Consider the following 16,067-nt stretch of genomic DNA (forward strand, 5'->3'; position numbering starts at 1 on the left):
AGCATTGTCCCCCAATGATTGCAGAGCGCCAGCATTGTCCCCCAATGATTGCAGAGCGCCAGCATTGTACCCCAATGATTGCAGAGTGCCAGCATTGTACCCTAATGATTGCAGAGTGCCAGCATTGTCCCCCAATGATTGCAGAGTGTCAGCATTGTCCCCCAATGATTGCAGAGTGTCAGCGTGCGTGCTCCGTTCAAACTTACCTGGCGGCGGCGCGGCTCAGCTTCTTCCTCCTCTTCTGCGGCGGGTCCTTCTCCCTCGTCGTCTCGGCGGCGGGAACCGGCAGGCGGCCTCTCCTCTTCTCTGAGCGGCGGTGACGGTGAGTGATTGACGCACGCACCGGCACCGCCCCCATTGCGACGTCAGCGATATCCTGGATGATGATTGGTCCAGGCTGTAGACTGGACCAATCACAGCCAGGATATCAGAAAGTGGGGGTGTCCAATAGCAAAGACTTGCGCCCAGGATACCCCCCTACCTCCCCAGAAGGCAGCCAATCGGCGCCTCTTCTGGGAGGTAACCCCACCCCCCCCCCAGCCACCAGTTCCTTGGGTTCAGGCCGGCGAACCCAATTTTTTTTATTGAACAACTTTATTTGTTCGTTTTGGTTTTTTTTGTTTTTTTTTTTGTTTTTTTTTTTTTCTTTTTTTTTTTAGGGGCAGGGGGGCGGCGCCCTGGCGCCCCCTATGCACGGGCCGCCACTGCACCCCATGTATCCAATCACTCTGTATCCAATCAGGCAGGCCTGTCAGGGACTGGGAACCAAGCAGAGACAGAAAATGCAGTTAAAAATAACACCTTCAATGTAATAGTAAAATAATATAAATCAGAAACGTAGTCAAAAACAGAAGCCAGGGTAAGGAAGCCAAAACAGGTATCAGACGAGCTGGAATCAGGGAGCCAGTCAGAAGCCAAAGATCAGGATCAGGAACCAGAAGAAACATCAACCAGGCAAAGTCAAACAGGAACACAGCAGAGAGACACACAGGATATGTTGACCAAGGAAAAGGAATGAGCCAGCCAGTTTAAATAGCCAAAAGGGGCTGACTGTAGGCTGGACTAATGAGGCAGGTAATGGTAACCAGGTGAGTCATTGTGGAAACAATGAGTGGCTGGTAATTATAAGACAGCTGTGCAGCCTGAGCACCGAGAAGAGAGATGCTTAAAGCCCAGCCCTGACGAGGCCCTTGCACTACATAAGGGATGTCCTGTGAGCTGCATACCCCAGGGAGTTTAGCATGCAGCCTGAGCCCCTCTGAAGGGATGCTGGGAAAGCCAGGCAAATGCACACATGGAGAAATGCCGGGGATGCTGTAACAATTTAGTTGATGGGCAGAGTTGTATAAAGTACTCGAACCCCATACTTGAGTAAAAGTACAAGTGCTTGATCAAAAAGTGACTTGAGTAGAAGTGGAAGTGCTCGATCAAAAAGTTACTTGAGTAGAAGTACTAAAGTATTCAACATTTTTTGTACTTAAGTATTGCAAGTAGTTTTTCTAAAAATTTTGCTACTCAAGTACTGAAAGTAAAAGTACCAGTAGTTTTGAAAAAAAAATTGCTACTCAAGTACTGAAAGTACAAGTACTGTGTTATGTAGTTATTAAAGAAAGAAGTCAAAAGTTTGAACATCATATTGTTTTTTATTATTTCAAATGCAGCTTTTATTTATACATACAGTAGCTTTTATTTTCGTATGCGCTGATAATACACATGTTTTGAGCTTCATGAAACCTGCCATCTACTGTTCTGGCAGTGGTCATTTTTATAATTGTAACGAGTAACTATGCAGCACAAAAAAAAAATATCAGAGTAGAAGTATTGAAATCATTGAAAAAATGTTGTGAAGTAAAAGTGGAAGTAGGAGAAAAAAATTCTACTCTAGGAAAGTACAGATACCGCCTTTCGGTACTTAACCGCTTCCATACAGAGCAGTTAGACCCCCTTCCTGCCCAGACCAATTTTCAGCTTTCAGCACTCTCACACTTTGAATGACAATTGCTCAGTCATGCTACACTGTAACCAAACAAAATTTTTATCATTTTTTCCACACAAATAGAGCTTTCTTTTGGTGGTATTTGATCACAACTGAAAAAAAAACACTTTTTTTTAGTTTCTATTATAAAATTTTGCAAAAAATAAATTTTTCTTCATACATTTGGGCCAAAATTTATACTGCTACATATCTCTGGTAAAATTAACCCCAAATTAGTGTATATTATTTAGTCTGTGTGAAAGTTATTGAGTCTAGAAGCTATGGTACCAATTACTGAAAATTGATCACACCAGATGTACTGACGGCCTATCTTGAGGCCCTGAAATGTCAAGACAGTACAAATACCCCCCAAATGACCCCTTTTTGTAAAGTAGACAGTCCAAGGTATTTAGTAAGAGGCATCGTGAGTTTTTTGAAGTTATAATTTTTTCCCACAATTCTTGGGAAAATTAAGAAAACATTTTTTTTCCCCACAAAGTTGTCAATTTATAAGCTATTTCTAACACATAGCATGTACACAGCAAAAATGACGCCCCAAAATAAATTCTACTACTCCTCCTGAGTATGGTGATACCACATGTGTGAGACTTTTACACAGCCTGGCCACAAAAAGAGACTCCACATCCAAGTAGCACCTTCAGGCGTTCTAGAAGCATAAATACACATAAAACTTTCTTACTACCTATCACACTTTTGAAGGCCCTAGAGCACCAATACAATGGAAAAGTCCACAAAATGACCCCATTTTGGAAAGCAAACACTCCAACGTATATTTTATGAGGCATTATGGGTCGTTTGAACATGTCATTTTTTTCCACAAGTTTTTGGAAAATGTGGGAAAAAAATAAAAACTTTTTTTTTTTTTACACAAAGTTGTCAATTTATAGGATATTCCTAACACATAGCATGTACACAGCAAAAATGACACCCCAAAATACGTTCTGCCACTCCTGCTGAGTATGGCAATACCACATGTGTGAAACTTTTTCACAGCCTAGCCATATAGAGGGGCCCAACATCCAAGGAGCACCATCATGCATCCTAGCCACTTGCCTAGGCCTATTTTTGACATTTGGTGTTTACAAGCTAAAATCAGTTGTTTTTGCTAGAAAACTAGTTAGAACCCCCAAACATTGTATATTTTTTTAGCAGAGACCCTAGAGAATAAAATGGAGATTATTGCAATATTTTTTATCACACCGTATTTGCGCAGCGGTCTTCCAAACGCAATTTTTTGGGAAAAAAATTCACTTTTTTGAATAAAAAAATAAGAAACCAGTTAAGTTAGCCCAATTTTTTTCCATAATGTGAAAGATAATGTTACGCCGAGTAAATAGATAGCCAACATGTCATGCGTCAAAATTGTGCACGCTCACGGAATGGCGACAAACTTTGGTACTTAAAAATCCCCATAGGCGACATTTTAAAAAATTCTACAGGTTGCCATCTTAGAGTTACAGAGGAGGTCTAGGGCTCAAATTATTGCTCTTGCTCTAACGATCGCAGCAATACTGTGTGGTTTGAACACCATTTACATATGTGGGCGGGGTTTCCGTATGCGTTCGCTTCTGCGCGCGAGCTCACAGGGACAGGGCGCTTTCATTTTTTTTTTTATTAATTATTTTATTTATTATTTTTTATTTTTTCACCGTTTTAAAAAAAAAAAATTATCATTTTTATTTCTATTACAAGGAATGTAAACATTCCTTGTAATAGAAAAAGGCACGACAGGACCTCTTTTTTGTGAGATCTGGGGTCAAAAAGTACACTAAAAGATAGAAAAAAAAATAAAAATAAAAAAATAAATAAATAAAATAAAATGAAAAAAAAAAAAGGGACCTTTAAAGCGGTTGCTAGGCAATGACGTTTGCCGTAGCTCTGGTCCTCCAAGACCATAGAGTCGAGTGAGGGCAAGCTTGCCCTCACTCGACATCCTGTCTGTGTTGATTCCGGGACCTGATCGTTTTCCCCGATGCCGGCGGGTTCGGTAAGAGGGGAGAAGGACCGTAACGTGGCGGGAGGGGGGGCACCTCTTCCGCCATCCCGGAAGGGTGATACCGCGGCAAATCCGCCGCTGGGACCACCCTTATCGGAAAGCCAACCGTCCACTGTTTAAAAAAATACCAGGGTTATGGCAGCTATCTGCTACCATAACAGCGGTATTTAGGTTTAAACGGAGGACGTATATAAACCGTTTTGGACTTGGACATGGTGGCTGCATGAAGGGTGACAGGTACTCGGGTACTTTGCTGGGCAGGTGACAGGCAGGTGACAGGTACTCTGGTACTGATGAGCAGGTGGCAGGTACTCGAGTACTCCGATAGGCAGGTGACAGGTACTCGGGTACTCTGATGGGCAGGTGACAGGCAGGTGATGGGTACTGATGGGTAGTACTGATACTGATAGGTGATACTGATACTGTACTGATGGGTACGGATGATCAGTACTGATACTGATAGGTACTGATGGGTACTGATGAGTACTGATGAGTAGTGATGGGTACTGATGAGCAGGTGGCTAGTACTCGGGTACTTCAGGTGTCAGGTACTCTGATGAGCAGGTGGAAGGTACTCGGGTACTCTGATGGGTAGGTGACAGGTACTCGGGTACTCTGATGGGTAGGTGACAGGTACTCGGGTACTCCGATGACGGGTACTCTGATGACGGATACTCGGGTACTCTGATGACAGGTACTCGGGTACTCTGATGACGGGCATTCGGGTACTCTGATGACGGGCATTCGGGTACTCTGATGACGGGTATTCGGGTACTCTGATGACAGGTACTCGGGTACTCCGAAGATGGGTACTCGGGTACTCTGATGACAGGTACTCGGGTACTCCGGTGACAGGTACTCAAAGTACCCGAGTACCTGTCACTGGAGCACCCGAGTACCTGTCATCAGAGTACACGAGTACCCTTCATCAGAGTACCCGAGTACCTGTCACCAGCCCATCAGAGTACCCGAGTACCTGTCACCAGCCCATCAGAGTACCCGAGTACCTGTCATCAGAGTACCTGATGGGCTGGTGACAGGTACCCGGGTACTTTGATGGGCAAGTGACAGGCGCTCTTTATTGGGGGGCAATCAGTGTGTTTGGGGTGCACTGTAATTGGTAACTAGCTGTTACCACAATCTCCTCCTCACACAGGATCAGTGTGTGAGGAGGAGAAGACGGTGACAGCTAGCTACCGTGTTCTCTGTTGACATTTGTGACCGGCTGTGATTGGACACAGCCGGTCACGTGGTAAAAAGCCAATTTCATTGGCTCTTTACCTAGATCGGGGATGAGCTCTGTCCGAGGGACGAGCCTCGTCCCCGATCGCCGTGCTGCGCGCCCCCGTCGGGGCGCGCATTGAGGAAGGAACGAGCGGCTCGCGCTAAAGCCGCTCATGTGATCGGCTGTGATTGACACAGCCGATCACGTGGTAAACAGCCAATTTCATTGGCTGTTTACCGTGATCGGGGTTGGGCTCAGTCGAAGGGACGAGTCTCACCCCTGATAGCCGCGCTGCGCGCCGCGGGGGCGCGCAGTGGCGGCGAGACCGGGCGGACATCATATGACGGCCGCCCGGATCGAGAAAGACTTCCTGCCGCCATCATTTTATTATGGCGCGGTATGGAAGCAGTTAAGTACAGTAGTGAAGTACTTCTACTTAGTTACTATACATCTCTGTTGATGGGTGAAGAGTGTGTGCTAATGAGGTCAGCTGGTAAATTCCTTCCTGTGTCTTACTGGTTTTTCTGTCTCTTTCTGTATACCAGGGAGCCTCTGCAGCTTTCTAAGGGCTCTTTCACACGGAGCGTACCGCATTGCGATCCACTCCGGCACTTTTTTTTTTTTTTTCACAGAGCGGATGACACTTGTGTCATCCGCTCCGTATGTCCGCATATCATCCCATCCGTTTGCGGATGATATACGGACATAATGTATGTCTATGGGCATTGCGGATGTCAGCGGATGACACCGCTGACATCCGATTTTGCTTCCTTTCCGTTTTTTGAACGGAGGAAAAATAGGGTTCTGTTCCGTTCCAAAAAACGGAACAGAACTGAAAGGAAGAAAATCGGATGTCAGCGGATGGTATTCTGCTGACATCCGCAATGCCATTCACTTACATTATGTCCGTATATCATCCGCAAAAAAATAGGATGATTTGCGGACACACGGAGCGCCCGTGTGAAAGGGCCCTAAGAAATATAGCAAGGGCTAGAGTTGCCAGGTCTGCTTCCAAAAAATAGTGGACAAGTGGGGGGGGGGGTTTAAGTAGTAAAAAAATAAAAAAAATGTTTACAATTAAATTATATATTTTGTTACAAACATTTTAACACGTATTAAAATAATCACTTCAAAACTTTACCTAAAATTCAAAACATCAAATATATTATAATAATATGTAAAATATTAAATTACATTTTACTTTGCTGTCGTGTGTATTTTTTATTTGACTGCGCAGCTTTGATAAATTTTTTGTGTTTAAGGAATAATTCTTTAATTTCAGTACAAGTTGAGAAATATTAAAAAATATACAAAGTTCACTTCGAACTGATGGTACAAGCAGTCGGTTACGTTCGTCAGTCCACAAATTTCCCATGACGCTGAAAATTTGTTCAACGTTTGCATTTGATACTGGAAATGATGCACAATACTGGAACAGTTTCAGTAAACTCAGAGCTGGCTCTTTCTTGAAAAAGTACGTCCACTTTTTAAGGGATGAATCGCCCTTCAGATGAACATAAACTTTTTCTAAGGCAGAAATTTTATCGAAGAGAGTGTTGGGTGGAAGTTCTTTTCGCCATGGTGATAATAACCAGATGTTCATCATTTCTTCTAAAGTTGGAGGAGTATTGCGATCAATTAGATTGAAACAACTTAGCATCTCATATGTCCACTATTTTGTGAAAAAAAATAGTGAACATAATGTGAAAAAAGTGGACTGTCCGCTCAAATAGTGGACACCTGGCAACCTTAGCAAGGGCTAAGGTAAGGCCCTGTTCTCAAAATCAATGAAAGCTTGTAATTTTCTGCAACCGAGGTTCATTAATGGTATATTGGTACATAGGGGAACTGGATTTTAGAGAAAAAAAAAATGAATTTAGCATTTAAAAAGCTTCTAGCCAAGCTATCTAAAGTGTAACTAAACCTTGAATTCTTCTTAAACTGCAGGTATTGCAAGACACTTTTACTAACTTTTGACTTATCACTAGGGTTGAGCGAACACCTAGATGTCCGTGTTCGACGGGTTCGGCCGAACTTTAAAAAAAAGTCCGGGTCCGTGTCCCGGACTTTTACCGAACTTTTCCCGGACACCGAACCCCATTGAAGTCAATGGGGACCCGAACTTTAAGGCACTAAAATGGCTCTAAAACACCAAAGGAAAGGGCTAGAGTGCTGCAAATGGCAGCAAAACGTAATTAAGAGCATGGCAAGTGCTCTGCAAACAAATGTGGATAGGGAAATAACTTAAAACAACAAAAAAAAAACAGAAAAATAAAACAATGTTCTTCTTCATCTCTGAAGGACGAGGCCCATATGGAGTAGGAGGGAGGTTGAGGTGGTGGTGGATGTGGCGGTGACATAGGCGTGCGCACAGGGTGTGCTGGGTGTGCCTGGGCACACCCTAATCACCTAGGGCACATAGCATTGCCAGTGAGGAGATGGGAAAGATCTCCCTGGGACCTGCTCTGCTCTATTTCTCCTTGCCTACAGGTACATGGCCCCGATACATTACTCTCCCTGCTGGCAAACACATGCATGTGTATTTCAACTTTGGGGTGCACACCTTAATGCAATAGGCTGCGCACACCTATGGGCGGTGTAGGTGGAAGCGGCGGTGGAGGAGGACCAGGGCCGGATTAACAGCATCATGGGCTTGGTGCTGAGGATTTTGAAGGGCCTTAAGGGCCGTGCCTTGCCATGCACCCAGAGGAGGAAGGGTGCAGCCATGCATGCCTAATTCAACATGGGATGCTGTCTCTGAAGCCCATAAACACATCCATGCATCGCCAACTGTCCCTCCTTGTCCGGCCTTCACGCTGTGTGGGGAGGTTCTGAGGGTGCTGCCTGGGGAAGCGAGCATAGAAGCCAGACTTCTGTGTTTACAAGTGACAGAAGAGCGGTAACAGTGAATATGGCCAACCCGGGGCCTATATAAAAGGTAGGGGCCTGGAGCTGCAGCTCCAATAGCCCCTACATTAATCTGGCCCTGAGGAGGAGGACGAGGTAGCCAACACTGCTTCTTTTCAAAAATTTTAAATGAGGGTACACCCCAAAAGAGTGAGAAAGAGCAAAAATGGAACAATGGGTGGGTAAGGTCGGTATCCATTGCTATTCTGCATAAGGTACGGAAAAGTCCCGTGGGATCCATGCCTGGTTCATTTTAATGAACGTGAGCTTGTCCACATTGTCTCTGGACAGGCGGCTGCGCTTGTCTGTTATAACGCCCCCAGCCGTGCTAAATACCCGTTCAGATAATACACTGGCTGCAGGGCACGCCAGCACCTCCAAGGCGTAAAGGGCAAGCTCAAGCCATGTGCCCAATTTGGAGACCCAGAAGTTGAAGGGGGCAGACCCGTCATTCACTACATGTAGGCGTGTGCACACATACTGCTCCACCATGTTGGTAAAATGCTGCCTCCTGCTAAGACGTTCCATCTGAGCTGCTGGTGCTGCTGTTTGTTGTGGCGTGCTGACAAAGCTTTTCCACATTTCGGCCATGCTAACCCTGCCTTCTGAGGTGCTGGCGGTGCCCTGGTTGCGTTGGCGACCTCCTCCTCCTCCTCCTCTGCCTTGTGCTTCCACTGTGGCCCCGCTGTCAGATGGGAATGCCAGCAGCATGGCGTCTACCAGCGTGCGCTTGTACTCGCGCATCTTGCGATCGCGCTCCAGTGAGTGAATTAAGGACGGTACGTTGTCCTTGTAACGGGGATCCAGCAGCGTGGCCACCCAGTAATCAGCACAAGTTAGAATGTGGGCAACTCGGCGGTCGTTGTGGAGACACTGCAGCATGTAATCGCTCATGTGTGCCAGGCTGCCCAGAGGCAACGAAAGGCTGTCCTCTGTGGGAGGTGTATCGTCCGTGTCCTCTGTATCCCCCCAGCCACGCACCAGTGATGGCCATGAGCTGGCCTGGGTGCCACCCTGCTGTGAACATGGTTCCATCTCCTCCTCCAGCTCCTCCTCCTCCTCATCCTCCTCATCCTCCAGAACTGTGCCCCTGCTGGACAATTGCGTCCCTGGCGTTTGCGTGTGCAGGAACCCACCCTCGGAGCCCCTTGCGAATGACTGCCCTGAAAGCCTTGGAAATGTTACCTCTTCATCCTCCTCCTCCTCCTCATCCTGTGCCACATCCTCTTCCATCATCGCCCGAATTGTTTTTTCAAGGAGGCATAGAAGTGGGATAGTTAAGCTGAGAACGGCGTCATTGCCACTGGCCATGTTGGTGGAGTACTCAAAACAGCGCAACAAGGCACACAGGTCTCGCATGGAGGCCCAGTTAAATTAAATAGCGGAATAGAAAATATGATCCAAAAAAAGTGTATGTATATCACACGTACACAACCACACTGGGCCCCAATTACTATTGTTTGTACCCCTAAAAGGCTAGATGAGGAGTAGGGGGAGTATGGAACAGGCAGCACCCTCAAACCTTCAGAAGTATGAGATGAACCCCAACAACTTGGAAAGGTGGATCTCTCTCACACGTACCGACACAGACTATCCCGCAATTCAATTGATCCTCAAAGGTTTTTATTGAATAGCGGAATAGGAAATATGATCAAAAAAAGTGTATGTATCTCGCACGTACACAACCACACTAGGCCCCAATTACTATTGTTTGTACCCCTAAAAGGCTAGATGAGGAGTAGGGGGGGTATGGAACAGGCAGCACCCTCAAACCTTCAGAAGTATGAGATGAACCCCAACAACTTGGAAAGGTGGATCTCTCTCACACGTACCGACACAGACTATCCCCCAATTTAACTGATCCCCAAAGGTTTTTGATTAAATAACGAATAGAAAATATGATCCCAAAAAAGTGTATGTATATCACACGTACACAACCACACTGGGCCCCAATTACTATTGTTTGTACCCCTAAAAGGCTAGATGAGGAGTAGGGGGAGTATGGAACAGGCAGCACCCTCAAACCTTCAGAAGTATGAGATGAACCCCAACAACTTGGAAAGGTGGATCTCTCTCACACGTACCAACACAGACTATCCCCCAATTTAACTGATCCCCAAAGGTTTTTGATTAAATAGCGGAATAGAAAATATGATCCAAAAAAAGTGTATGTATATCACACGTACACAACCACACTAGGCCCCAATTACTATTGTTTGTACCCCTAAAAGGCTAGATGAGGAGTAGGGGGAGTATGGAACAGGCAGCACCCTCAAACCTTCAGAAGTATGAGATGAACCCCAACAACTTGGAAAGGTGGATCTCTCTCACACGTACCGACACAGACTATCCCGCAATTCAATTGATCCTCAAAGGTTTTTATTGAATAGCGGAATAGGAAATATGATCAAAAAAAGTGTATGTATCTCGCACGTACACAACCACACTAGGCCCCAATTACTATTGTTTGTACCCCTAAAAGGCTAGATGAGGAGTAGGGGGGGTATGGAACAGGCAGCACCCTCAAACCTTCAGAAGTATGAGATGAACCCCAACAACTTGGAAAGGTGGATCTCTCTCACACGTACCGACACAGACTATCCCCCAATTTAACTGATCCCCAAAGGTTTTTGATTAAATAGCGGAATAGAAAATATGATCCCAAAAAAGTGTATGTATATCACACGTACACAACCACACTGGGCCCCAATTACTATTGTTTGTACCCCTAAAAGGCTAGATGAGGAGTAGGGGGAGTATGGAACAGGCAGCACCCTCAAACCTTCAGAAGTATGAGATGAACCCCAACAACTTGGAAAGGTGGATCTCTCTCACACGTACCAACACAGACTATCCCCCAATTTAACTGATCCCCAAAGGTTTTTGATTAAATAGCGGAATAGAAAATATGATCCAAAAAAAGTGTATGTATATCACACGTACACAACCACACTAGGCCCCAATTACTATTGTTTGTACCCCTAAAAGGCTAGGAGTAGGGGGAGTATGGAACAGGCAGCACCCTCAAACCTTCAGAAGTATGAGATGAACCCCAACAACTTGGAAAGGTGGATCTCTCTCACACGTACCAACACAGACTATCCCCCAATTTAACTGATCCCCAAAGGTTTTTGATTAAATAGCGGAATAGAAAATATGATCCAAAAAAAGTGTATGTATATCACACGTACACAACCACACTAGGCCCCAATTACTATTGTTTGTACCCCTAAAAGGCTAGGAGTAGGGGGAGTATGGAACAGGCAGCACCCTCAAACCTTCAGAAGTATGAGATGAACCCCAACAACTTGGAAAGGTGGATCTCTCTCACACGTACCAACACAGACTATCCCCCAATTTAACTGATCCCCAAAGGTTTTTGATTAAATAGCGGAATAGAAAATATGATCCCAAAAAAGTGTATGTATATCACACGTACACAACCACACTAGGCCCCAATTACTATTGTTTGTACCCCTAAAAGGCTAGGAGTAGGGGGAGTATGGAACAGGCAGCACCCTCAAACCTTCAGAAGTATGAGATGAACCCCAACAACTTGGAAAGGTGGATCTCTCTCACACGTACCAACACAGACTATCCCCCAATTTAACTGATCCCCAAAGGTTTTTGATTAAATAGCGGAATAGAAAATATGATCCCAAAAAAGTGTATGTATATCACACGTACACAACCACACTAGGCCCCAATTACTATTGTTTGTACCCCTAAAAGGCTAGGAGTAGGGGGAGTATGGAACAGGCAGCACCCTCAAACCTTCAGAAGTATGAGATGAACCCCAACAACTTGGAAAGGTGGATCTCTCTCACACGTACCAACACAGACTATCCCCCAATTTAACTGATCCCCAAAGGTTTTTGATTAAATAGCGGAATAGAAAATATGATCCCAAAAAAGTGTATGTATATCACACGTACACAACCACACTAGGCCCCAATTACTATTGTTTGTACCCCTAAAAGGCTAGGAGTAGGGGGAGTATGGAACAGGCAGCACCCTCAAACCTTCAGAAGTATGAGATGAACCCCAACAACTTGGAAAGGTGGATCTCTCTCACACGTACCAACACAGACTATCCCCCAATTTAACTGATCCCCAAAGGTTTTTGATTAAATAGCGGGATAGAAAATATGATCCCAAAAAAGTGTATGTATATCACACGTACACAACCACACTAGGCCCCAATTACTATTGTTTGTACCCCTAAAAGGCTAGATGAGGAGTAGGGGGAGTATGGAACAGGCAGCACCCTCAAACCTTCAGAAGTATGAGATGAACCCCAACAACTTGGAAAGGTGGATCTCTCTCACACGTACCAACACAGACTATCCCCCAATTTAACTGATCCCCAAAGGTTTTTGATTAAATAGCGGAATAGAAAATATGATCCCAAAAAAAGTGTATGTATATCACACGTACACAACCACACTAGGCCCCAATTACTATTGTTTGTACCCCTAAAAGGCTAGATGAGGAGTAGGGGGAGTATGGAACAGGCAGCACCCTCAAACCTTCAGAAGTATGAGATTGTGTTCACTGTACCCCACAAAGATTGAGTTCACTGCACCCCACAATGATTGTGTTCACTGCACCCCACAAAGATTGTGTTCACTGCACCTCACAAAGATTGTGTTCACTGTACCCCCCAAAGATTGTGTTCACTGCACCCCACAAAGATTCTGTTCACTGTACCCCACAAAGATTGTGTTCACTGCACCCCAAAAAGATTGTGTTCACTGCACCCCAAAAAGGATGTTGTTCACTGCACCCCAAAAAGGATGTTGTTCACTCCACCCCAAAAAGATTGTGTTCACTGCACCCCACAAAGATTGTGTTCACTGCACCCCAAAAAGATTGTGTTCACTGCACCCCAAAAATGATTTTGTTCACTGCACCCCAAAAAGGATTTTGTTCACTGCACCCCAAAAAGGATGTTGTTCACTCCACCCCAAAAAGATTGTGTTCACTGCACCCCAAAAAGATTGTGTTCACTGCACCCCACAAAGGATTTTGTTCACTGCACCCCAAAAAGATTGTGTTCACTGCACCCCAAAAAGGATGTTGTTCACTGCACCCCAAAAAGGATTTTGTTCACTGCACCCCAAAAAGATTGTGTTCACTGCACCCCACAAAGGATTTTGTTCACTGCACCCCACAAAGATTGTGTTCACTGCACACCAAAAAGGATTGTGTTCACTGCACCCCAAAAAGATTTTGTTCACTGCACCCCAAAAAGATTGTGTTCACTGCAGCCCAAAAAGATTGTGTTCACTGCAGCCCAAAAAGATTGTGTTCACTGCAGCCCAAAAAGATTGTGTTCACTGCAGCCCAAAAAGATTGTGTTCACTGCAGCTCACACACAGAAAAATGGATGTGGATCACTGACACCTGCCTATCTCCAATCCCACACCACACAGCAATATCGATTGTAGTTTGTAGAACACAGTTTCCCTAAAATTCAGCAGACTCTGTCCCTAACAGGATTGAGAAGAGATCGTAGATCAGGATTGAGTGCAGATTCACCCCACCCCCCACACAGCAATATCGATTGTAGTTTGTAGAAGACACTGACCCTATAATTCAGCAGACTCTATCCCTAAAATGCCTACAACTCGCCCTGCCTAAACACTCCGACCTGTCCCTCAATTCTATCCGGACACAAATGGTTTTTTCCTGCCTATCTTTCCCTAATCAGCAGCCAGCACGTTGATGTGTGCTCTGTCCCTGAATCTAAGCAGCATAATGACGCCGCTGCGGCTGCCTCGAACTTATAAAGACTTGGTCACATGCTTCAGACGGCCAATCACAGCTACTGAGACATTTGCAGGCATGGCTGGGATGGCTTAAGGCACACCAGTTAAACGATTGTTGATTGGCTGTTGAAAGCCCGCCATGAAAAGAGCGCCAAAGCATGCAAAACCCGGAAATAAAACGACCGAACACGGATTTTTACCCGAACATACAGTAAAGTGTCCGTGTCCGTGTTCGGGTACAAAAAATCCAATTATTCGGTACGAACACGAATAATACAGTCCGTGTTCGCTCAACACTACTTATCACTGAATGAACCTTTACCTACCCTTTCTCCTTTTATTTCCTCTTTGCACTTCTTTAATTATCACACCTTTGTTTGTATTCTTTGTTGTTCAATTTTACCTTTGCCAGTGTTCTAATGTCATTCACCTTATATGGAAATTATGGGAAGTTAGTTAGACTGCCACTGTTAAATATAGGCAGCCGCCAAGGCTTTGGAATGCACTTAGTTCACAAGTACCTTGTTACTGGTATGTTTAGTAAATGCAAGGTTACTGATTAATGTAATTTATATTGCTATGTTTTTAAATAAAAATTGGATCTATGGTCTACTACTGTAAATGTAAGTGGCATGTTGGAATTTACACGGTCTTTGAGATGGGTTTATTTGTATATATTACTGTTACTAATATGATGAATATTTATCATTTTACAATTTTTCACTGACCCCCCCCCAGCAACAATGGACCCCAACAAAAAAAGACACAGGAAGCAAAACATGATTTCTGAGCAGCCAGCCCAGTATCAATAGACTTTCCAGCAGCCAGCAACAATAGACCCCTCCCTCAACAGTAGATCCATCCCAGCAACAATAGATTCCCCAGCAACATAAGCTCAACTACCGGGAAAAACAGACCTGCCAAACAACAATAGATTGCCGCACAAAAATAGATGCCCTCCAGCAACAATATACCCTGCCCCCCACAGTAGATCTCTTCCAGCAACAAATGATGCCCCCCCCAGAAACATAAACCCAATCAGGACAATAATAGACCTCCCCAGAAACAATAGCTCACCTGCAAAAATAGATATGCTCCAGGAACAATAGATCCCCCAGCAGCCAGCATGAATAGACCCTCCAGCACACCCCAGTACCCTAGCCATTACACACATCCAGTATAGGAGGTGCCAGAACTGTGTTTCCCCCGCGTTCCAGCTGAAAAAATGCCCTGGGAAAAGAATTCTAGAGTGCATAACTTGAGGGATCACCAGCAGGAGGTAGGAGGTCCTGATTCCACCGTAGATCTTTAGTGAGACCTCATTTAATATACTGTGTCCAGTTCTGGAGATCTCACTTACAAAAAGATATTGATAAGAACGAGTCCAGAGATGGGCAACAAAATTATGAAAAGTCTGAGGGATAAAACATGTCAGGAGAGACTGCAGGAACGTAATTTGTACAATGTGAAGGAAAAAAGGGAAAGGGGTGACATGACTGAAACCTTTAAATACATCAAAGAGTAAATGAGATTGAGGAAGGCAGTATTTTCAATATAAAGTTAAAATCATAAACACAAGGACATGACCTCAAACTAGCAGGAGAGAAGTTCAAGACTAATCTTAGAAAGTATTGTTTTACCTAAAGAGTTTGGTAATACTTGGAAGAGACTTCCATCAGGGGTAGTGAGTCAGTCAACAATAAGTGGATTTAAACATGCTAGGGACAAACATAGATCTAAACTATAGATATGGACACAGGCTTAAAAGAGAAGTATGGGTTTTTTTATTATTTAGAAATCATACTTACTTAGGTGTATGCAGCATCTAAATGATGCTGCATCTGTCCGCCTATGCCTCTAAAACTGAGAACTGAGTGTTTTACAATCCCCGATCACTCAGTTCTCACAGCTCCCCAAGCAGAGAGCTGGGGACTGTCAGTCAGCAGCTCTATGCTCTGCTCCCACAACGCTCACTGGCACGCTAGCTTGTGGAGGGGGCAGAAGCAGCTCGCTGAGAGGCTGAGACGGGTGCCAGTCCAGGCATTTGGGCAGATCCCAACTCCATTGTTGGAATCTTGTTCAAGCCTGGACCGGCTCTGACGTCAGCAGACAGCGGAAATCAGCCCGCTGTCTGCTGAAAATGGGTCATAGGAATGGAAAACGAACCACACT

The sequence above is a fragment of the Pelophylax lessonae genome (genome assembly GCF_965119305.1).
Source record: "Pelophylax lessonae genome assembly, chromosome: 5".
In the NCBI taxonomy this organism is placed as follows: domain Eukaryota; kingdom Metazoa; phylum Chordata; class Amphibia; order Anura; family Ranidae; genus Pelophylax; species Pelophylax lessonae.